At 38.4% G+C, this 25474-nt stretch overlaps 1 pseudogene; it reads right to left on the bottom strand.

Moving 5' to 3' along the window:
* Nucleotides 1-23979: 23979 nt before the first annotated feature.
* On the bottom strand, nt 23980-25041 carry LOC18110207 (ribulose bisphosphate carboxylase small subunit, chloroplastic 3-like; annotated as a pseudogene).
* Between the last annotated feature and the right edge of the window lie 433 nt (nt 25042-25474).

Below are 25474 nucleotides of genomic sequence, written 5' to 3'. Positions count from 1 at the left end.
TTGTTGATGGGATAGCGAGAGAGAAATTAGAGAAGAAAGAAAGTGATAATAATGATAATGCAGGAATGAGAGAGGGTGGGGGTTTGTTGGATGAGGATGAGATCGAGATGATAAAGCAGTTAGGGATTCCAACAGGGTTTGATTCAATTCAAGGGAAGCCGGTGCTTGGTGAGAATGTTAGTAGAGTTAGAACTGTTACGAAATGGCAGCCTAGGCAGCATATGAATTGTAGAGGAAGGTTTAATCGACCATTGCCCCTCGAGAGGAATCACTGATTTTTTTTTTCACAAGGTGTGGGACTTTGACTAATTTTTTATTTGTTTAAGTTTTATTGATTTTTCGTGATATGGCTATAATCGTGCTATACATGCTACGTGGAGGAAAGGAAACTAAGACCTGGTCGTGGGTTGCAGTGGTTATTTACAGTTATTAGTTTTGTTTCCTTATAAGGTGGGAATTCATGAGTGCTCATGACCATGTGTGAAGTGGAGCAATTCCATGATCATATAGTGGAGCATATTCCTATTTTTATGTTGAAGTAGTGGATGTTGTTATTCACTTGTAACTCTCTCGAACCTAAAGCCTATAAAAGTTGATGGTATACAATTGAGATGGGGATGTTATGAATGAAAATAAACCTTTCCTCTTAAATTTCTTTCTTTATCCTCTACAAATTCTCTTTGTGTAATTGATACACATCAACTTGGTATCAGAGCCAGGTTTGGCTCATGGAGACACGAGCTAAAACAAACACAAAGTTTTGAAGCGAGGTGAGCGAGACCTTGGCTTGTCATAAGTATGGAATCGACCAAGACAACAACAACATCACCCACATTAACCATAGCATCGATCAAAAGAATACATATGGTTGTGGCTGAGTTGCAGGCCTTTTGTTTTGTCAACATCCAGAATTTCGTTGAACGAGATGTAAACTCATTTCTCAAGCTGAAACATCAAACCACCGAAATTCAACACAACTAGACCTATTTCCATCCACCCAACTTGTCATCCGAAATTTATCACAACCTGACATCTCCCATTCCAACCAAATTGCCGACCGAAACTACACACAACTTAAACTTGCATTCCTAAGATTCAATGGGGTAGACCTAAACAAATGGATATATAAAGCTGAGCAGTATTTTGAATTCAAGAATATCCACCATCAATAAAAAGTTCAGCTAGCTTCCTTTCACTTGGAAGATGATGCCCTCTAATGGCACCGTTGGCTAAGTAAATTCAGGGGACATCTCAATTGGTCAGAATTCACCAAAGTTGTGTTGCATTGTTTCGGACCAATAGACTATGAAGATCCTTCAGAGGCCTTCACTCGCTTTAAACAAACCACCATTGTCAACATTTATCAAACCGAGTTTGAGAAGTTGTCCCAGCGCATTGATGACTTACCAGAAAACTACTTGGTCGGTTTTTTTATTGCAGGGCTGTGTGACGAGATCTGATTGGATGTCAAAGTTAAACAGCCAAGAACACTACTGGATGCGATCAGAGTTGCAAGATTGGTAGAGGAGCGAACCCAACTGCAAAGAAAATCCACTTCAGCCTTTCGAACAACAGGAGTAACAGCGCACCAGAAACACAACCCCAATACATCAGTCGACCTCTTAGGACCACCACCCATCACCAAACCGAACCAGACTTCACCAAGAGGTTTTAAAAGAATTACCAGCCAGGAGGCCAAGGATCGGCGAGCAAGAGGCTTATACTTCTATTGTGATGAAAAATTCATTCTGGGACATAGATGTCAACGCCCACATCTCTTCATTAAGGACAATCCCACCGGTGACGAATTACAAGTCGACGATACCGTAGAAGAATTACCAGACACGGAACCAATTTTGAAAATCTCCTTCCATGCAATTTTAAGAACTAATCACCCCCAAACCATCAGAGTGATTGGTAAATAAAAAAACCAAGATATTACTGTCTTGATTGATGGGGGTAGCACACACAACTTCCTCGATCAATCTGTGGTGTCAAGGTTGGGGCTGCCAGTGACGCGTGACAAAAAATTTCGGGTTATGGTAGCTAACCATGAGAAGATTGAGTGTAGCGGACGATGTTTAGGCCTTACGATGATCATTCAAGGGTGCACCATACAAACGGTTTTTTACGTGCTTCTAGTGGCCGCTTGTTAGGCAGTACTAAGGGTTCAATGGTTAGAGACCCTTGGTCCTATTGAAACAAACTACCAAAAACTAACAATGAGTTTCCATTAAGACGAAATCAACAAAATATTTTAAGGATTATATCAACCTCCACACAAAGTCTTGCATGACAAGAAGCTTGCAAATTTAAAAGGCTTGGGATTCTTTTTACAGATTGTACCAATTGAAGTAAATGAGAACTTCACAGCTCATCTAAATGACCTTACACAGCTCCTCACAAAGTTCCAACCAGTTTTCAATGAACCAATAAGCCTCCCACCAAAGCGACCACATGATCATCACATACCATTACAGCCACACCAATCCCCTATTAGCGTCCGACCTTATATGTACCCACATTATCAGAAAAGTGAGATTGAGAAGATGGTAAGAGAATTTTTAGAATCCAGCCTCATTCGACCCTGTTATAGTCCATTTTTGTCACCGGTGCTTTTTGTCAAAAAGGCTGATGGGAGCTGGCATTTTCACATAGATTATAGAGCTCTTAATCATATCATCATAAAAGATAAGTTTCATATTCCGGTCATAGACGAACTATTAGACGAATTGCATGACGCCAGGCATTTTTTGAAACTTGATTTGCGTTCAGGATACAACCAAATCAAAGTTAAAGAGGAGGATATACCAAAAACCGCATTTCGAACATATGAAGGGCACTATCAATTCGTTGTAATGCCATTCGGCCTCACCAACGCCCCAGCCACCTTCCAAGGTCTTATGAACGACTTATTTAGGCCTCATTTATGGAAATTTATGCTGGTGTTTTTCGATGATATATTGGTGTGTAGCCATACATGGATGGATCATCTTTCCCATCTCCACACGGTATTACAAATCCTGTCAACTAATCACCTATTTGTAAAAAAATCGAAATGTCGTTTTGGATTCATGCAGTTAGACTATTTGGGACACTTGATTTCACATAAGGGAGTGTAAGTGAATCCAACAAAGACCAAGGCTATGAACGAGTGGCCAATTCCGACCATGGCCAAGGGCGTCAGAGGATTCTTGGGATTAGCTGTGTACTACCTTAAGTTCATCAATGGGTTTGGCAGAATCGCAGCCCCACTCACCCGATTTTTGACAAAAGACGGATTCCATTGGAATCTTAAGGCAGTCATGGCCTTCAATCAGCTCAAACAAGCACTGATGTCTCCTCTTGTGTTACGCCTACCAGATTTCACACAACCTTTCATTGTCGAAAGCGATGCATGTGGGGTAGGAATCGGTGCCATCCTAATACAAGAAGACCGTCTGATTGCTTTTTATGGTGAAGCCCTCAAAGGTTCATCACTTGCTTTGTCAACATATGAGAAAGAAATGTTGGCCATCGTGAAAGCTATCCGTAAATGGCACACATATCTCTTGGGAAAACCATTCATTGTTAGAACCGACCAATGAAGCTTAAAATATTTGTTAGAGCAGAGAATTATGACTCTCACTCAAGCACGTTAGTTGCCAAAAATCATGGGATATGATTACACGATTCAATACAAAAAGGGGAAGGAAAATCAAGGAGCCGATACACTGTCACGGGTCGCCGAATGGGCTTACTCGACCATCTTCATGCCAATAGCTGATTGGTGGTCTATTCTCCAACAAAATGTGTCCTAATACCCCTTCTATTTGCAGTTCAAGAACCCAACTTCAGCTCAGGCTCAATAACTTTATTTTAAAAGTGATGGGGTTTGGTACAAAAAGGGATGTGTGTGCTTGAGCTCTTCCTCTTCTCTACTTCCTGCCATTTTGGCAGAGCATCATGCATCTCCAACTGGGGGATATTTTGGGTACCACAAATCTCTTAGTCGTCTTAAGAGAAGCTTCATCTGGCAGGGGCTGCATACCTCCATTAAGGAGCATATCAAGAATTGTGACATCTATCAACGATGCAAGCATGAGAACACAAAATCAGCTGGCCTACTCCAGCCATTACCAATTCCACTACAGGTATGGATTGACATTTCTATGGATTTTGTTAAAGGGTTGCCAGTTTTTCAAGGGTTTACTGTCATCATGGTGGTGGTTGATAAATACGCTCATTTTGTTCCACTAAAACACCCATATACAGCATCCTCAGTTGCTAAAGCTTTCATTGATCACATTGTTCGCCTTCATGAAATGCCGAGATCAATCGTGAGTGATAGGGACAAGGCATTCGTGAGTTCGTTCTAGAAAACTCTATTTTAATTGCACGGTACCAGCTTGACAATGAGTTCCAGTTACCATCCGCAGACCGATGGTCAGACGGAGGTTGTTAATCGCACATTAGAATAATATCTATGTTGCTTTACAAGTACACAACCCAAAAAATAGATGGAATGGTTATCTTGGGTCGAGTACAGTTACAACACTTCAATGCATACTGCCACCAAAATATCCCCATTCGAGGCCGTTTATGGTGTGCCTCCTCCATCTCTGCTCTGTTATGTTTAGGGAACCACTAGAGTCCAAGTTGTCAATGACCTCCTCCGTAGTAGAACTTAGCTGTTGCAGGATCTGAGCATCAATTTGAATGTTGCCGGGGATAGGATGAAAATTCAGGCGAATCAAAATCGTAGGGAAGTGGTCTTTAATGTCGGGGATTACGTTTAGTTAAAACTTCAATCATACCGTCAAAATTCAGTCATTTTTCGGTGTTCTCTCAAGTTATCCCCTCGTTATTTTTGCCATATCGAATATTAACTAGGATTGGTCCAGTTGCCTATCGGTTGGAATTGTTTGTTAGTTCTTTGATCCATGACGTTTTCCACATTAGCCTTTTAAAGCGACATGTGGGAACTACACCTCCAGCCTCTGTAATTCTTCCTCCTGTTTCGAAAGCTTCTACACTGCTTCTTCAACCAGAGGTCATACTTGACAAACGTATCATTCAAAAGGGTCGGTATTACCTGAGAACAGAGATCCTAGTTAAGTGATTGAATGATGAAACCATATTATTTGATAGTTTCACCCACATCTACCTAATGTTTTGTCCATGTTTTATATATAAAATGTCTTGATATTCTTTGTTTTATGTTTTGAAGGTACTTTTGGATGAAAGATGCAAAAAGGAGTAAATTGGAGATAATTGGCAGATTTGACGTTCAGTCGATGTTTTGTGCAGAGCGTGAGTTCTAGAGATCGAAATGAAGTGATTCCAGTGGCACTAAAAAGCTAACATCCATACCTTTCTGGAAGTGTAATGCAAGAAAAATAAAAAGAGAAAGATTATGGAAATCACATCCTGCAAAGTCAAATCTCGAATTCTGCCAGTGTTGACCTTTGGCCATTCAAAATTTAATATCTGGAGTTACAGAAGTCAAATTGATGCAAAATAAATTTTCTTGGATGCCTAATTCAAAGACCTATCCACGCTACAAATTTCAACCAAAAACGATGTCATATGAGGGAGATATGATTTTTCAAAGAGGACAACTGAATTCTGCCAGCAAACAGGTTTCGTGAAGAAACAAGTCCAAATTACATTCCGAAGCATCTAAACCGACATCCAAGTTTTTATATCAGCAATTTAGCTCCTCTAAGTCAGAGCTTGAAGATTTCATGCAAGGCTATTTCTCCTTTTTAGGGAAAATAGTTGTTGAAGTATTTAAATGTAAACTGCAACTTAAGGGAGGACTATTTTGTAAAATAGAGACTAGGGTTTCTTAGCATATAAAAAGAAAGAGAGAAGGGGCTAGCAGCCAGCAGAAAAAAGGGAGAGCAGAAGGAGGCAGCAGCCAATAGAGAATAAACACAAATTCTCTCCTCTACAAACCCAAAAATCATGCTCTTTTCATTCTTTAGAAGTAGTTGTTCAATAGTTATGCAAGGCTAAGCTCTTTTCTTGGTTGCAAGGACACAACAAACCTTCGGATTTCAAGAACCGTGAGATTTATTCTTCCTTTTATTTTCAGTTTATGTTATGAATGAGTATGATTGTTTTCCTATGCATATTTCCTATGATTGTTGTTGATGATTGCTAGAGCGGACTCTAAGTTATTGTTGTGAACAATCTATTGTCAAGTTTAATATCAAAACCGGAGTTGTGATATATGAACTTGTGAAGCAACTAAGCTTGATAATTGTGGCGGAACTACGTTATTGAACTTAGGGAGAACATTTGAACAAAGTGACACAAGCTGCGGACAGCTTGTATGTTAATCTTGATGAAATTATCTAGTTCTTAAAGCTACCATTAAATTGAATCATTAGTGCGGACACTTTGATTGTTTGTTGGTTAGGATTAGTTATACGGCGGATCCGCTAATTAATCAACGTTAAGAAAAGATAAAATTTCATAACATAAACTGCAATTTTCGTTTCAAGGATCGGTTCTAATTTCCATTGGTGGATGTGTGCTTGCGACCAAGTTTTGTTTTCTTGATAAGTTTCGGTTTTAATTGATTTTGTTTGCTAGTTTAATTGCTGCTATAGTTTAGATAATCACAAACCAAATGCCTCCAATTACATAACATACAACATAAAAATCTGAATTGAAACTTCCTCGTGGGATCGACCCCTTGCTTGCTCTATACTATCTTGTGTGTTTTAAGCTAGGGTAATTAATTTGTGCGACCGCGACATCACAACAAATTTTGGCGCCGTTGCCGGGGAGGTAATTTTAGTTGATTCTTGTGCTTGTACTGTTATTTTTAGTTGCTGTGATTGTTATTTATATTTCTGAAAAAAAAAAAAGAGAAACAGAATTTTTGCTTGCGACGGTACTGTTCACTTGCGGCAGCGTTACTGTTCAAAACAGAGTTTTTGGTGGAATTAGGTATCGGCCTTTTGTTTTCTGAAGGGAAACGACGTTCTGAACAGGACTAGTGATAAATCACTAGGCCACCTTATTGAGGCCAAATTCTGCTGTTTTCTAGTGTTTTTAGGCAGTTTTAGTTTTCTACCGTAGGATTTCCGTACAATTTGCATTGTTTTCGATCTCTTGTGTGGTTACTTTCTTTTGAGTTTTCTTAGCAATTTATGCCTGTGACCCGTTCTACTAATCAAATTCAAGTGCAGGTTGATCTTGAAATAGAAAGCACTTTACGCAGGTTAAGAAAGGAAGCTCGCCTCAACACCATGGCTATTGCACGACAACAAACACTCAAGGAGCTTGCTGCTCCTAATGTGGAAAATCAACCATTGTGCATAAACATTGACAATAATGTAAACTTTGAGCTCAAATCTGGTTTTATACATTTGTTACCAACATTTAATGGTCTTGCAGGAGAAGATCCTCATACTCATCTCAAGGAGTTCCATATGGTTTGTGTTGGCATGAAACCGAATGGAGTTGATGAAGAACAAGTTAAGTTGAAAGTTTTCCCTTTCTCTTTGAAGGGGGCAGCAAAGGCATGGCTTTTCTCTATTCTCCCAGGATCTATTGGAACTTGGAATGCTATGAAGAAGATTTTCCTTGAGAAGTATTTCCCAGCATCTCGAGTTGCCAACATAAGGAAAGAAATATGTGGGATTCGGCAATCTCATGGAGAGACACTCTCCGAATATTGGGAAAGATTTGAGCAACTCTACATTCAATGTCCTCATCATCAAATACCCGATCAGCTGCTCATTCAATATTTATATGAAGGATTGATGCCTACTGACCGTAGTATCATTGATGCTACAAGTGGAGGCGCATTGGTGGATAAGACACCTGAGGCTGCACGCCAATTGATCTCAAATATGGCAGCCAACTCAAAACAATTTGGCACTCGTGGAGACTTCTCCAACAAACGAGTAAATGAGGTAAGTATTTCTAACCTTGAAAGTAAAGTTAATGATCTTACTTCTCTTGTGTGCTCTTTGGCTTGTGGAAATGTGCAGCAGGTGAAAGTTTGTAGCATATGCTCCTTACAAGGACATGCTTCGGATATGTGCCCAACAATGCAAGAAGACTACATTGAACAAGCTCATGCAATTGATGGAACATTCAACGGACAGCCCCAGCGTAAATATGATCCCTTTTCCAACACGTACAATCCCGGATGGAGAGATCATCCCAACTTACGCTACGACAACCCATCCCAACAAGGCAATCAAACCCGACAGTTCCATCCCCATGGATTTCAGCCCCAACAAAATTATCAAGCAAGACAACCCCCTCCATTAACAAACTCCAATGTTATAGGGTCATCATCCAATGATGATCTTCGTGAGATGATGAAAACTTTGGCTTCTAATACTGTAACCTTGCAACAAAATATCATGTCTTTTCAACAGGAAACAAGGTCAAGTATTCACAACTTGGAAAAGCAAATGGGGCAAGTAGCTTCAAGTGTAGGGAAATTGGAAGCACAAATGAATGGAAAGTTGCCCTCCCAAGCATTAAATCCAAAAGAGAATGTTAGTGCAATCATGTTGCGAAGTGGGAAAGAACTTGAAGAGAAAAGGTTGAAACAAATTGAGATGGAGGAAGAAGAAGAGATAGAAACTGAATTGAGTACAAAGAAGGAACATCCTCCTCCTCCACAAACTGAAATAAAGACCAACACTCCAAAGGTAACTCCTCACTCAATTAATTCCAGTTTTAAAACAATTCCACCCTTTCCTGTGAGTTCTTCTAGGTCAAAGAAAGAAGACAAAGAAAAAGAGATTTTAGAGGTTTTCAAGAAAGTAGAACTCAACATTCCTTTGCTTGATGCTATCAAGCAAATTCCTAAGTATGCCAAATTCTTGAAGGAGTTGTGTACTACCAAGAGAGCTTTCAAACTGAAAGGTCATGAAACGGTAAGTATGGGTGAAGTTGTATCTGCCGTTGTTCAAAAGAATCTGCCTTTGAAACAAAAAGACCCAGGTGCGTTTACTATCCCATGTGTTATTGGTAATGCTAGTTTTAAAAGAGCTTTATGCGATTTAGGTGCATCCATTAGTGTTATGCCCAAACATGTTTATGATTCTCTTAGTCTTGAGCCTTTGAATAAAACTAGCATTGTAATACAACTTGCGGATCGTAGTTTTGTTTACCCACTTGGTGTGATAGAAGATGTCCTAGTCAAGATTGATAGTTTGGTTATTCCATGTGATTTTTATATTCTTGATATGGAACATGATTCTTGTGATTCATCAACCAGCACTCCTATATTGTTTGGGAGACCATTCTTGAAAACTGCCAACACAAAGATTGATTGTGGTAAGGATACCTTGTCTATGGAGGTAGGAGATGAAAAAATTGAATTCAATTTTCATGATGCAATGAAATATCCTTATAGTAATGTTTATTCTATCACATGCTATGACCAAATTGATAAGTGTGTGCAGCAAGTTTGTGATTTTGATTGCGAAGACGGATTAAGCATAGCTTTGAGCTATGGCTATGATTTCACCAAGATAGAAGAGATGGAGAGGCACGTGTGTGTTCCCCAAAACATGCACGAATGGCCTTACAAGCTTTGCAAACTGTTCCCCATGGTAATGTCTTTATTGATTTAGTACTCTCACATAAAAAGCTTTTGCCATCTATTTTACAGGCCCCTGAGTTAGAATTAAAACCTTTGCTCGATAATTTGAAGTATGTATTCATTGGCGACAACAATACACTTCCCGTTATCATAGCAAAAGGTTTGACAAGTATGCAAGAGGAAAAACTTGTGAAGTTGTTGTGTGATCACAAGACGGCCATTGGATGGACTTTAGCTGACATCAAGGGCATTAGTCCCTCAATGTGTATGCATCACATACTATTGGAGGACAACGCAAAACCAACAAGGGAAATGCAAATGAGGTTGAACCCGCCTATGATGGAGGTAGTGAAAGATGAAATTCTGAAATTGTTAGATGCAGGAGTCATTTACCCCATCACTGACAGTAAATGGGTCGCGCCAATCCATGTGGTGCCCAAAAAGACCGGAATCACGTTGGTGAAAAACAAAAATGATGAGCTCATTCCTACTCGCATCTCGAGTGGATGGAGAATGTGTGTTGATTACAGAAAGCTCAATCTTTCTACACGTAAAGATCATTTCCCAATGCCATTCATGGATCAAATGCTTGAACGCCTAGCAGGTAAGTCTTTTTATTGCTTTCTTGATGGATATAGTGGATACAATCAGATTGTTATTAATCCTGAGGATCAAGAAAAGACTACATTTACATGTCCATTTGGTACATATGCATATAGGAGAATGCCTTTTGGTCTCTGTAATGCTCCTGCAACTTTTCAAAGATGCATGATGAGTATTTTTTCTGACTATGTTGAAAGAATAATCGAGGTTTTTATGGATGATTTCACGGTGTATGGTGATTCTTTTGATAAATGTCTAGAAAATTTATCTTTAATCTTGAAAAGGTGCAATGAAACTAACCTTGTCTTGAACTATGAAAAGTGCTATTTTATGGTAGAACAAGGAATAGTTCTTGGGCATGTTGTGTCTTCACGTGGATTAGAGGTTGATAAAGCTAAGATAGATGTTATTTCATCATTGCCTTACCCCTCATGCGTGAGGGAAGTTCGTTCTTTTTTAGGCCATGCAGGTTTCTATCGACGCTTTATCAAAGATTTCTCGAAGATTACAGCACCTTTGTGTAAACTATTAGCCAAAGAAGTGGATTTTGTGTTTGATCAAGCATGTAAAGATGCCCATGATGAGCTTAAGAGACGTGTCACATCTGCCCCTATCATCCAACCACCAAATTGGGATGAACCTTTTGAGATAATGTGTGATGCGAGTGACTATGTGGTAGAAGCTGTGCTTGGGCAAAGAATTGGGAAGAATTTGCATGTTATCGCCTATGCTTCTCGCATGTTGGATGGAGCACAATGCAATTACCATACAACTGAAAAGGAACTTTTTGCAATGGTGTTTGCTCTTGAAAAATTCAGGTCATATCTACTTGGTACAAAAGTCATTGTTTTTACTGACCATGCAGCTCTCAGGTATCTTTTGAAGAAGAAGGAGTCCAAACCAAGACTAATTAGGTGGATCTTGCTTTTACAAGAATTTGATCTTGAGATCAAAGACAAAAAAGGTGCCGAAAACCATGTGGCTGATCACTTGAGCCGACTGAGGACCGAGGATATACAGATCGAAACAATAAGAGAGACATTCCCTGATGAGCAGTTGTATATGTTGCATTGCTCTACAAGACCATGGTATGCTGATTTGGTAAACTATTTAGTCACCAAAGAATTCCCTCCAGGTTTGTCTAAACCCCAAAAAGATAAGTTACGAGCTGATGCTAAATATTATTTTTGGGACGATCCTTACCTTTGGAAATTTTGTGCGGATCAAGTAGTTAGGAGGTGTGTACCACAAGATGAATTTCATTCCATTCTCACTTTTTGTCATTCTCATTCTTGTGGTGGGCATTTTGGAGCAAAAAGAACAGCCCACAAGGTACTTGAAAGTGGTTTCTATTGGCCTTCTATTTTTAAAGATGCATATCACTTCTGCAAATCATGTGAAAAATGCGAAAGAACAGGTAATATCACTCATAAGAATCAAATGCCTTTAATGAATATTCTTGTAAGTGAAATTTTTTATGTTTGGGGTATTGACTTTATGGGTCCATTTCCTTCTTCATTTGGCAATCTTTATATTCTTCTTGCTGTTGATTATGTGTCCAAATGGATTGAGGCGAAAGCCACACGAACTAACGATGCTAAGGTTGTATTAGATTTTGTCAGGACTCACATATTTGACAGGTTTGGAATCCCTAAAGCTATCATTAGTGATCGTGGCACTCATTTCTGTAATCGTTCCATGGAAGCATTGCTACGCAAATATCATGTGACTCATCGAACTTCCACAACATATCATCCTCAAATGAATGGCCAAGCTGAAATTTCGAATCGAGAAATCAAGTCCATTTTGGAGAAAATAGTGCAACCTAACCGGCGAGATTGGAGTCTACGTCTTGGAGATGCACTTTGGGCTTATCGGACTGCTTATAAATCACCTATAGGAATGTCACCTTATAGAATGATTTATGGGAAAGCATGTCATCTACCGGTGGAGCTTGAACACAAAGCTTTTTGGGCCATTAAACAATGTAACATGGATTATGATGCTGCTGGGATTGCAAGAAAACTACAACTGCAACAGTTGGAAGAAATTCAAAATGATGCTTACGAGAATGCAAGGATTTACAAAGAAAAGACTAAGAGTCTCCATGACCGAATGATTACAAGAAAAGAGTTTAATGTTGGAGACAAAGTCCTTCTTTATCATTCGCGTTTGAAACTTTTTCCTGGAAAGTTACGCTCTCGTTGGATTGGACCCTTTGTTGTTTCTAATATTTTTTCTTATGGTGCAGTTGAAATTACAAGTTTAGAAACCGACAAAGTACTCAAGGTAAATGGGCATCGCTTGAAACCTTTCTATGAAGGTTGGACGGCAGAACTCACCGCTTCTGTGGAGTTAGCTGAACCAATCTATGAAGAATGAGCATGCAACATGTCGAGCCAATGACATAAAACAAAAGCGCTTACTGGGAGGCAACCCAGCACAAAAAAAAAAAAACAGATTTGCTTTCTTTTTCTCATTATCTTTTATTTTTCGCATTTTACTTTATTTTTGTTATTCTCCAATATTCCTTTTCTTTTATTTCAACATTGAGGACAATGTTGTGTTTTAAGTGTGGGGGTATTGGGAGAATGTTGGTTTTCTAATTTTGGTTTTCTTTGTTATTATTATTTTTTTTTTAAAAAAATATGTTTGATCTTTTGAACTCCCATTGGTGTTTGAGAATATGAGTATTATGTATGAGAATTATTTGAGATAGATGAAGATATAAATCAAATGAAGGAGTATGCATGTAAATTTTAAGGTTTAATTGGTTTAGGGATTAACTTTGAGAATATGTCATGTTGACTTTACAGTGTTATACCAATGCAAGCTTTTGAGCCTTCAACATTATATTCTTTGATTATGCATTCTTTCAATGATATGTATCTCTAGAACTTGCTTCATATCTTGTTGAGATTACATTCGCATTACATATATACATGAAGATGATAAAGGCATTAGAAATTTTAACCACTTGAGCCAAAAAGCCAACCTAAAGCATATTATCCTTAGTGAGCCTCTTTTGAGCTTGTTTATCTTTTCTTTGCTTTATCCATGTATAAGCCTTAACTTTTTATATGTTTTCCTTTTCCCTTGGCCAAGGATTAGTAGAACATATATTTGTGATATCTCATGGAATTATGGTTGGAAATTATGTGAAAAAAAAAGAAAAAAAGAAGTGACACTTGATGAAAAGATGGGCAAAGTTGCCAAAGGTAAAAAAAAAAAGAAAAAAAAAGAAAAAGTAAAAGAAAGAAAAAAGTGTTCCTTTATGTTCTTAAGATTTTATGTTGAGAGAGCTTGAAATCAAAAGGAGTTAAGCATTGGTGATTAAAGATGAAAAATTTATGTGCTTTGATGGAATATCTTGTTTGAAATATCATTTTTCAGAATGCTCTACTTTCTTTGGTTTGAACCTTTTCTTTTACTCTCTTTTACCTCACCTTAACCTTAACCCCATTACAACCGGAAAATAAGACCTTTTGATTCATGCATTGCTTGTAAATATGTTAGTAATGGAGATGAGATTGAAAAGCAAGCTTATGGTAGAACATACTCTTTGATTGAATTTGAGAGATTTAAACACATAAACCCTAAACACATGAGTGTTGGAGTGTATATCAATGAGAGGACCTATCACTTTGGCATGGCATAGATTTCATTTAAATCCCGACGATTAATTGAGTTTTGAAGTTTGCATGTAAATAAATTCATGAAAATTTATACCCTTTATCCTTCTTGATTATATTCTTGTTTATAATGCATATATTCTTGGATATTGATGGGAGATTAAGAGATTGGTCATAATTAAGTTCAATTTGATTTTACCTATCCTTTCTCGAGGACGAGCAAGAGCTAAGTGTGGGGGTATTTGATGCAACCATATTATTTGATAGTTTCACCCACATCTACCTAATGTTTTGTCCATGTTTTATATATAAAATGTCTTGATATTCTTTATTTTATGTTTTGAAGGTACTTTTGGATGAAAGATGCAAAAAGGAGTAAATTGGAGATAATTGGCAGATTTGACGTTCAGTCGATGTTTTGTGCAGAGCGTGAGTTCTAGAGATCGAAATGAAGTGATTCCAGTGGCACTAAAAAGCTAACATCCATACCTTTCTGGAAGTGTAATGCAAGAAAAATAAAAAGAGAAATATTATGGAAATCACATCCTGCAAAGTCAAATCTCGCATTCTGCCAGTGTTGACCTTTGGCCATTCAAAATTTAATATCTGGAGTTACAGAAGTCCAATTGATGCAAACTCAATTTTCTTGGATGCCTAATTCAAAGACCTATCCACGCTCCAAATTTCAGCCAAAACCGATGTCATATGAGGGAGATATGATTTTTCAAAGAGGACAACTGAATTCTGCCAGCAAACAGGTTTCGTGAAGAAACAAGTCCAAATTACATTCCGAAGCATCTAAACCGACATCCAAGTTTTTATATCAGCAATTTAGCTCCTCTAAGTCAGAGCTTGAAGATTTCATGCAAGGCTATTTCTTCTTTTTAGGGAAAATAGTTGTTGAAGTACTTAAATGTAAACTGCAACTTAAGGGAGGACTATTTTGTAAAATAGAGACTAGGGTTTCTTAGCATATAAAAAGAAAGAGAGAAGGGGCTAGCAGCCAGCAGAAAAAAGGGAGAGCAGAAGGAGGCAGCAGCCAACAGAGAATAAACACAAATTCTCTCCTCTACAAACCCAAAAATCATGCTCTTTTCATTCTTTAGAAGTAGTTGTTCAATAGTTATGCAAGGCTAAGCTCTTTTCTTGGTTGCAAGGACACAACAAACCTTCGGATTTCAAGAACCGTGAGATTTATTCTTCCTTTTATTTTCAGTTTATGGTATGAATGAGTATGATTGTTTTCCTATGCATATTTCCTATGATTGTTGTTGATGATTGCTAGAGCGGACTCTAAGTTATTGTTGTGAACAATCTATTGCTAAGTTTAATATCAAAACCGGAGTTGTGATATATGAACTTGTGAAGCAACTAAGCTTGATAATTGTGGCGGAACTACGTTATTGAGCTTAGGGAGAACATTTGAACAAAGTGACACAAGCTGCGGACAGCTTGTATGTTAATCTTGACGAAATTATCTAGTTCTTAAAGCTACCATTAAATTGAATCATTAGTGCGGACACTTTGATTGTTTGTTGGTTAGGATTAGTTATACGGCGGATCCGTTAATTAATCAACGTTAAGAAAATATAAAATTTCATAACATAAACTGCAATTTTCGTTTCAAGGATCGGTTCTAATTTCCATTGGTGGATGTGTGCTTGCGACCAAGTTTTGTTTTCTTGATAAGTTTCGGTTTTAATTGATTTTGTTTGCTAGTTTAATTGCTGCCATAGTTTAGATAATCACAAACCAAATCCCCCCAATTACATAACATACAACATAAAAATCTGACTTGAAACTTCCTCGTGGGATCGACCCCTTGCTTGCTCTATACTATCTTGTGTGTTTTAAGTTAGGGTAATTAATTTGTGCGACCGCGACATCGCAACATTGAACGCTCCAGTTGAAGATGCTACCTGGGAGAATCAATGGCGCTTTTCGCGTTTATATCCCGAGTTTATCCTTGCGGACAAGGATTATCCGAGCGGGAAGGAATGATATGGCTAGAATCGTGCCATACATGCTACGTGGGGGAAAGGAAACCAAGACCTTGTCGTGGGTTGTGGTGTGATTATTTACGGTTATTAGTTTTGTTGTTTTAAATTGTTTCCTGATAAGTTGGGAATTCATAAGTGCTCATGACCACGTGTGAAGTGAAGCAATTCCATGATCACATAGTGGAGCATATTTCTATTTTTATGTTGAAGTAGTGGATGTTATTATTCACTTATTATTTACTCGTAACTCTCTCGAACCTAAAGCTTATAAAAGTTAATGGTATGCAATTGAGATTGAGATGGGGATGTTATGAATGAAAATAAACCTTTCCTCTTAAATCTCTTTCTTTCTCCTTTACAAATTCTCTTTGTGTAATTGATACACATCATTCTGCTCTTTTGTCTTTGTTTTGGAGGTTATGTAGGAGGGATTTTGTGATGGTTGCTTGCGTCTTCTTCTTTTTTTTAACCTGGATTGGATAATGTAGTAATTCCTTCCTTCGATGTTCTTAATTTATGAAACTTGAAGTATTAAATACACGTATTGTTTGATGTTGGTCTGGGAGATGAGAACATACTGTGAGAAAAGGGAAAAAGAATATTTGCCTGAATGAATTCATTGAATCAGAGAACGTAACTTTATACAAGAGTTGTTTCCTATAATTGTGCTAAGCTATTCTGGAAATCTATACTGCAATAGGAAATCTATACTGCAATAGGAAAAGAAATATTTTACAGCATATAATTACATATTTGTTTCCTTAACACTCCCCCTCAAGTTAGAGAGTGAATATCGAGAACTCCCAACTTGCGAATCATGGTAGAGAAATTTTCCTTGCCCAATGGTTTAGTGAATACATCCGCAAGTTGATTTGCTAAAGTAACAAATTTGGTCACAATCGAACCATCCTGTATTTTGTCTCGAATAAAGTGGCAATCCATTTCTATGTGTCTGGTTCTTTCATGGAAAACAGGATTGGATGTTATATGTAAGGTTGCTTTGTTATCACAATGTAGCAATGCTGGTTTCGGATGCAATATTCGTAAATCTTTCAAAAATAAACGTAACCAAGATAACTCACAGCATGTACCGGCCATGGCCCTATATTTGGCTTCTGCTGAAGAGAGTGACACTGTTTTCTGCCTTTTTGTTCGCCAAGAAATAAGTTAAGATCCCAAAAAAACACAATAGCCCGTAGTTGATCTACGAGTCATTGGACAACTAGCCCAGTCCGAATCACAAAAGGCTCGCAAAGACAAATCATTTTGAGAAGGGAAAAACAAACCCTGTCCTGGAGCATTTTTCAAATAACACAACACACGCAAGGCTGCTTCCATATGTGGTCTACGTGGTGCATGCATGAATCTACTTCATACATGTACAGAATACATGATATCCGGCCGAGTAATAGTCAAATAAATTAGGCGTCCCACAAGTCGCCTATGCTGGGATGGATCTTTGAGCAATTCGCCTAGTTCACAGGTTTAGCACCTAAAATTCCACCATCCTTCAGAATTTCCAAAGTGTATTTTCGCTGTGAGATAGAAATACCTCTCTTTGACCGAGAGACCTCAATGCCCAGAAAATATTTCAAAGTACCCAAATCTTTAATTCGGAAACGACTATGCAAAAATTGCTTCAGAGTTGATATAACCTTGAGATCATTACCTGTAATAAGAATATCATCAACGTATATCAACAAAGCGGTAAAGGACTTGCCATTTCGACATGTGAACAACGAGTAGTTTGCTTTGGACTAAACATATCCGGCATCTTGAATAACTGTAGAGAATTTGGCAAACCATTGACGAGAAGCTTGCTTTAAACCATACAACGACTTGTTGAGGCGACATACCAAGTTCTCCCCTTGTCGCTGAAGACCAGGAGGCAGACACATAAATTTCTTCATGGAGATCACCATGAAGGAAAGCGTTGTTTACATTGAGCTGGTGAAGGGACCAATCCTGGGCAGCTGCCAGAGCTAATAAACAACGGACAGTAAGCATTTTAGCAGTGGGAGAAAAGGTGTCATGATAATCGATACCTTCCAGCTGTGTATAACCCTTGGCACCAAGCGAGCTTTATAACGCTCTATGGTGCCATCCGAGCGACGTTTGATTTTATAAACCCAGCAACATCCAATCGGTTGTTTTCCAGGAGGGAGAGGAGTGAGAGACTAAGTGTGGTTGGCTGTTAAAGCTGCCAATTCAGATTGCATCGCGGCTTGCCATTGTGAATGGGAAGCGGCTTCTGTATATGAGCGGGGCTCAACATCTTGATTGATGGTAGCAATAAAAGAATGATGTTGTGGTAAGTAACGATGGTAAGAGATAAAGTTACAAAGAGGATATCGCGTACCTGTGGTGGAACCAGACGATGAAGACGGCGATGGTTTGGGAAATGTCACGTTGTTGTAGATATAATCACGTAAAGCACGAGGAGGACTCGTTGAGAACGATGTAAGGGCTGCACTGGAGTGATGGAAGAAGGGGGTTGAACGAGGCTGGCAGGATCGGGTGGAGCAAAGGTGGAAGTGGCTGGAGGCAGAGATGCGGAAGGTGAATCTGGCAAGGTCAGGTCGAAAGGGGTGACAGAATGGAAAGATTCTAATGGTGTGGTGGAGATGGTGGGGAATGTGTTGGAAAGAGAAGGGTCAGAAATAAAACGAGGGAGGACAGGTATAGTAGGTGGAGGAATGGATGGAGGGGACTCAAAAGGAAAAATATGTTCATGAAAAACAATATCACGGCTAGTGAAAATTTTATGAGTGGTAAGGTCATGGAGTTTGTAAGCTTTTTGGCCGACCGGGTAACCAAGGAAAACACAATGTGTGGCTCTAGGAGCGAATTTATGAGAGACATGCACAACAGTAGCATATGCAAGACAACCAAAAACCTTAAGATGGGAATAAGAGGGAACCTGGCCATAAAGTCGTTCAAAAGGAGTTTGTTGGGAAAGAAGTGTTGTAGGCAAACGATTAATCAAATGGACAGCGGTAAGAGCACATTCTGCCCAAAAACGCAAAGGAAGATGGGCTTGAAAACAAAGGGCACGGGCCGACTCAAGGATATGACGATGTTTGCGTTCGACAACCCTATTTTGTTGGGGTGTATAAACGCAAGAGTGTTGATAAATGGTGCCATTTTGTCGAAAAAAATCACGTATAGAAAAGAATTCCCCCCATTATCGACTCGAATTTTGGCGATGGAAGTATTAAATTGGGTTTTGACAAAAGAGAAAAAATTTGTAAGTAAATGTTGTGTTTCATTTTTGTGCTGCATAAAGAATACCCATGTGAATCGAGAATAATCATCCACAACTGTCAAAAAATACTTTGCACCAGAAAGAGAAGGAATTTTGTAGGGGCCCCAAATATCACAATGTATTAACTCAAAAGATCTAACAGATGAAAGTGAACTAGTAGAAAAGGGAAGTCGGCATTGCTTGGAAAGTGCACAAACTTCACAAGCATTTTTTAATTTGAAAAGGAAATGGAGTAAATTTTTTGCCATAAAATCTAATCTAGAGGAAGATAGATGCCCTAATCGGCGATGCCATAAGTCGGTGGAGGAGACGACATGAGAACAAGATGGTCGGCTAGCAATGGCAGCAGAGGATTTGATTGTAGGTCTCGGTGTGGTTGATGCCAATGCAGTTAGGTAATAAAGTCTGCCTCGTTGTTTACCCAAACCAATCATCGTCTTCGTCGTCAAGTCCTGTAAAATACACCAATAAGGAAAAAAGGTTACGGAACAATTAAGACCTCTTGTAACTTTACTCACAGACATCAAATCCACCTTAAAAGATGGCACACCAAGCATATTTTTAAGAGAAATAACAGAGTTCAAAGGTAAAGTTCCAGTAGATGTTATTGGGGCCTGTTCTCCACTTGGCATAATAATTGGCGGTAAAACAGTGTTCTGACGACTGTTAATAAGCAAATTCGGAGAAGAGGTAATATGATTAGTTGCACCACTATCGATGACCAATCGATTGAGGCGCAACGATGTTTGTGACAAACCTGAAGAAGTACCAGCAGCATTGGCCTTAGGATTGGAGGATTGATTCGTCCCCTTATTGTTCATAATAGATAATATCTGCTGAAATTGTATATCAAAGAGTCCATTCATCACAAACTGCATTTCCTGTAGTGCGGGTCCTTCCTTAACATGATTGGCTGAAGACTGAGCGGAATTTTCAAACTGAGAACGACTGCCTCTGCGATTGAATCGAGTTGATTTATGTTTTGGATGACCTGGTGGGTACCCATGTAACTTCCAACATGTGTCTCGTACATGATAATCATTATCACAGTATGAGCAGTGCAATGGCTTGCGGTTAAAGGAATTGGAGCGGGAAGAACCGTGTCTTGGTCAAACAACCAAGGCTGTGGGTTCATTTCTTTGAACTGCCATGGCTGCAGTTTCAGTTGTCTCACGTATGTCGCATAAGCTGCGCTGCTTTTCTTCTTGAACGATGGAAGAGTAAGCCTGGCGAACATCAGGTAACGGATTCATCAATAAGATTTGCCCTCTGATTGCTTTGTAGGATTCATTTAGACCCATGAGAAATTGCATCAACTGGCGTCGTTTATGATCTGCCCCACAAGAACAAACGGTTCCGTTATAGGAACCCAGTTCATCCTATAATCCTTTCAGCTTCGTATAGTAGGCTGCAACAGTCATCTGAGTTTGGGAAAGACAAGCGATATCCCTCTCAATCTGAAAAATACGAGGGGCATTACTCTGAGAAAAACGATCCCGAAGGTCTTCCCAAACCTCCTGGACTGTAGTTGAATAGATCACACTATCTGCAAGATCCGGTGTGATTGAATTAAAGATCCATGACAGAATCATATCGTTGCACTTTCTCCATGAAGCATGAACATCTGGTTGGCTCTTGGCAGACGGCATTGCTATTGTACCATCTATAAAACCCAATTTAGATTTGGCATTTAAAGAGATGGTCATGGATCGGCACCAAGTTGAATAATTATCGTCATTGAGAGGCTTGGAAACAAGTACCAATCCTGGATGGTCAAAATGGTAGAGGAAAAAGGGATCGAAGGCATTGTTCCTACCTTCTTTTGAAGATTGCTCACTCTTCATGATGATGAGTAGCGGCAAAGCAAAAGAGAACATAAAAAATATTGAGACGGCAAAAAAACAGAGAGCTAGGGTATGTCAACCTTGCTCTGATACCATGTGAGAAAAGGGAAAAAAAATATTTGCCTGAATGAATTCATTGAATCAGAGAACATAACTTTATACAAGAGTTGTTTCCTATAATTGTGCTAAGCTATTCTGGAAATCTATACTGCAATAGGAAATCTATACTGCAATAGGAAAAGAAATATTTTACAGCACATAATTACATATTTGTTTCCTTAACACATACCGCCATGCATACAAGTATTAAATACACGTATTAAAGTTAGTCTTGAATTTGATGACCATAAAATAAGTTTGGATTTGTTGGTTTGCTAGGATGGATGTTCTGCATTTAAGTTTTTTCTACATGGTTAGGAATATGAAAATTGGACCATGATAATGTGAAGATAGTGGAGAGTTTCTCGGTAATGTGAACTGCTTGAGTGCTTGTGCCTGTTATTCTTCCTCAGGTTCTTGGAATGACTGTTTTTACTTGTTTATTAAGGTTGCATTGAGATATTTGAATATCTTAAGAGGAACGTCTTAATGATGGGTGGTGTACATCTTTTTTCTTTCTACTAAAGCTTTGGTGCAATGGCTGTGTACAACTTCAAAGCCCAATATCAGATAGGAAAACAAAACCTAAAACTGGCCTTGATTGAGTGCAACTTGTTATTGATTTGTTTGAGGTAGACTTGATTAAGAAAGATTGATTCAAATTCAAATTGCTTCATGCACTGGTAAATAAATGGAATTTCAATAGGAGAAATCTAGATTGAAGTTCAATTTATTGTAGTAGATAATTAATAATGAAACAATTTTCAGAATATATAATGAAATTTTGTTGTGGGTGTATATAGTTTGTGAATAGGTTTTGCCTCAATTATTAAACTTCCTCTTCTCTCTCTGAAAACAAAGTGAAAATAAGAGGAGAGCTTTCTCTTCTCTTAGAGCATAGCATCAATATAATATTTTTGGTTGGATGTTTCTTATCCGTAAGACATTAAGTTCCATTTTGATGAAATATGCTGGAATGAAAAAAAGTGACCTGCAATTGTCTTTCTTTGTAGACAAGAGTCATGTTTGTATTGTATACTTGGCGGTTAGATTTTTAGTGCTGACGGTGTGGATGAATTGTATGGTGGTTTTTAATCTGTAACTTATCATCATAGAAGACAGCCACATGAGTATTTTATCTGAATACCAACTGCTCTATTTTCCAATGCAATACCTGCTGCAAGCTCGAGCAATCGTGGTTTCTCCTTGGCCTTGGTTCATGTCTGTCTCAGCCCAACTGCACCTGGTCCTTTCAAATTGAGCCATTTTTCTCGTTTACTGATCCAAGGTCTTGTTTTCTCTTGTTGCATAACTGTATCTGAATGTTTAGTTTTGATTATGCCTATCAATGAGTGTTTGTCTCTCCATTGATGTGAATGAGGTGTTATTAATGTATGCCGAGGCCTGTTGTCATGAATGCATGTTAATTTATCTATTTATCAATGCTTTTTTCACTCATAAAGCACTTTCCCACTTTTTTTTTCTTTTTTGTTTGTTTGTGTTTTGGTATTCCTAAACTTTGTGACCATGATTGCATCTTTGGCATGCATGTGTTGAGAAAAATTGTTTAAGAACGAACAGGGAACTCTTTTTTTGCTGTACTTTTTCCTGATCGCTGTTTCTTTGTTTTGACAGGTGCGAAGTGTCTTTTAGCACGAGGTGACTCATTGGTGCTGTTATCATGCTTGGATTCCTCCAGTAGGACCTTGATGAAAAACCTTGTAAGACTCGAGCTTTCTGCTTTAACATGAAATGAGATTTTTGTATGGATATTTTTTTTCTGATTTATTAATTATTGGTTTCAAATTCAATAGTACTCAGAGTGGCTTGATTTAGACATGGCCTTTGTGATTGATGACCTAATGTGGAGACGTATTTGCAAAATGAAATGATCCTGTCATTTGAATCTGTTGACTTCAGATTATTGTTCTAACTGCCATTGCTTGTGACAGTGCAATGCCTTGAGGACCATAGTGACTTGTTGAGGCAGCTAATTCTTTTTGTTTGTGGGATGGTTTTCTAGTGAGAGAAATTGCAGGCCAGCACTCTAATGAATGGAGTACATTAGTGATGGATATCATGTGGATATTTCTTTTCTAATCATTTTACCATTTTTTGTCATTTTCTTGGCTAGGGAATGAGTAGTATTTTGTGAGCATGAAGATTGGTTTTGAAGCCAAGGCCCCAAGTGCCACACTGGTGAGGGTTTGGCGCCTAGACTTATTTTTGTGTTATAGATGCTCATACGAATTGATGACTGCATTCTTCCATAATGGTATTTACGACCACTGAATAATTATTCTGACAGTCTTTGAATCAATTTGTGTCCAGATGGGCAGTTAAGCAAGATTAGTCTCAATCTTTAGTTTGTGTTCCCATGTGCTGATATTAGATTGTGTTGTGTTTTGTCGAGTCACGTATACCCAGAATTGTCAGGTTTATTATTCTGCAACAATGAGAGACTGATGTCTCATTTGCAATTGAGCAAAAACAAACACAATGGGTGCTCTCTCTACCCTCTCAAATGTGCTTGCTGAATTTCGGTTCAGTACATCTAAAGACTCAAAACTGCAGGGAAGATCTCCTGTAATACGGCCACTAAAGAGTACAGAGGAAAGAAGATCGATCCACTGTTTGACGAAATCTGGCAACCAAAGAGTACAGTACAGAAGAAAGAGGATCGATCCACTGTTTGACGATATCAGGTTTATATCTTAAGACAACTGAAGGGATGGTCTGCTAATCACCCCCAACTACAAAAGACGACACTCCTTTGCCAATCAGGTAGGCGAGTTCCAAAATCGTCATGTACATTACCTACCCCAATATTTTTACCATTTCTAGCCCAAACACCAAGCGAGCAAAATCTTAATTCAAGATCTCACAGCTAGGCTAGAGGGGGCTTATCAAATACATGGTATGTAAAATCGGAGTACTGGAACATCATGAAAATGGTATGAATGCTCAAGAGTGGGAAAAAATAGAAATTTTTTTATGATACTGACACAAACTATTGCTTTAGATGCTAGGTTTTTGAATGACAAAAAGCCATGCACTGAACCTGGTGCTTGTTTTTCAAATGCCAGGCAACGGATGCAAGCATTTGGATATGCCTTTTTGCAGTCATCGATTTCATGGAGGACTTGAGATCAGGAGACGGTGCATCCAAACATAGGGAGCTTCCACAATGTCCAGCACCTTCCATCGTAGTATCCTGCTGTGCTCCCGATGCATGCTCCCCGCCTAATAACATTGAACAAAGTTAAATTAACTAAATAAAGAGGCTAGATCAAAGACTGTCTCCCCTACTAGCACACAAATTAAATACAAGTTGAGAAGAAAATCTTAATCTTTGGCTGTCTATCATGCATGTAGATGGAATCTATACTTTATCTTACATCATCAAATTCAAGGCAAGGGATCCATCCTTTCTTCACCATGTAATCAATCTCCTTTGCAATTGAATCATCAGAAAGAGGAGTCAGGTAAGACAGAGCCTCAAATTTCTTGTTGTTGATTGGATTCCATTTCTATTTGACTAACAAGTATTGCATGTAAGTAGGAAACAAAGACCACAAGAGATTTAATTAAGCAGTATTTGATGACATAAATGTTCAATCATATTACCTTCATCCAAGAAGTTTTAGAACCATTGGACCACGGTTTTGCGGCTCCATGCAACAGAATCCATGGTAGAAAACAACTTCTTTGTGGGGTGTGCTTTTAAGCCATGGTAACCAGAACCAGCCACAGCAGGGGCTGCAAAGATTCCGGCAGACATTCTCTTGAAACTTTTTGCTTAGAAAAGATTCGAAGATAGAGAGAGAGAGAGACTAACAGCACAGCGAGGCTGTTGTGGTAGTAGGACAAGCGGTCAATAGTGCTATATTTTTGTGAAGGTTAAATAAAAGGACAAAAGGAGTTTGCTTGGATGTTTGTGGAGTGGTGTGTGGTTTGTTAAGACGGTGTCACAGGGAAGAGACAATGGTTACAAGGTGATGGAAGCTCTGTAGCTTTGGTATTAGGGATTACAATGGTACACTGGTTGGATTTCTTAATATTTTTTTTATAAAAATTAAAATAGTTTATATATATATATATAATGATAAATATTATTTGAATATGTGTTTTATATCCATATTAAAGTATGAATATATCATAATTTATTAAAAAATATAAATATTTTACAAATATATTTACCTTCTTGTCGTGGTAGATACACACGTGGCATCAGGAAAGAGTTTGGGACCCACTAGCTAATGGTTCCACTGAGTTTCTGCAACCCCACTTGAGGACACCCTACGGGTCTGAATATTCAATATGGCAAGTAGTGAGACACCAATGGGTATCACAAGAGTTTCCTGTATGCCAAGAAAAAGAGTCTCTTGTTTCATGTCATTACTGCTTATAAAATTGAGGCAAAAAGGACACCAATGGTGCCGCACAGTAAACCATCAAAACAGCAC

The sequence above is a fragment of the Populus trichocarpa genome, chromosome 6, assembly GCF_000002775.5.
Source record: "Populus trichocarpa isolate Nisqually-1 chromosome 6, P.trichocarpa_v4.1, whole genome shotgun sequence".
Taxonomy (NCBI): Eukaryota; Viridiplantae; Streptophyta; class Magnoliopsida; order Malpighiales; family Salicaceae; genus Populus; species Populus trichocarpa.
Note: the sequence above shows the minus strand (reverse complement) of the source record. Positions and strands in the feature narration are given on the sequence as shown.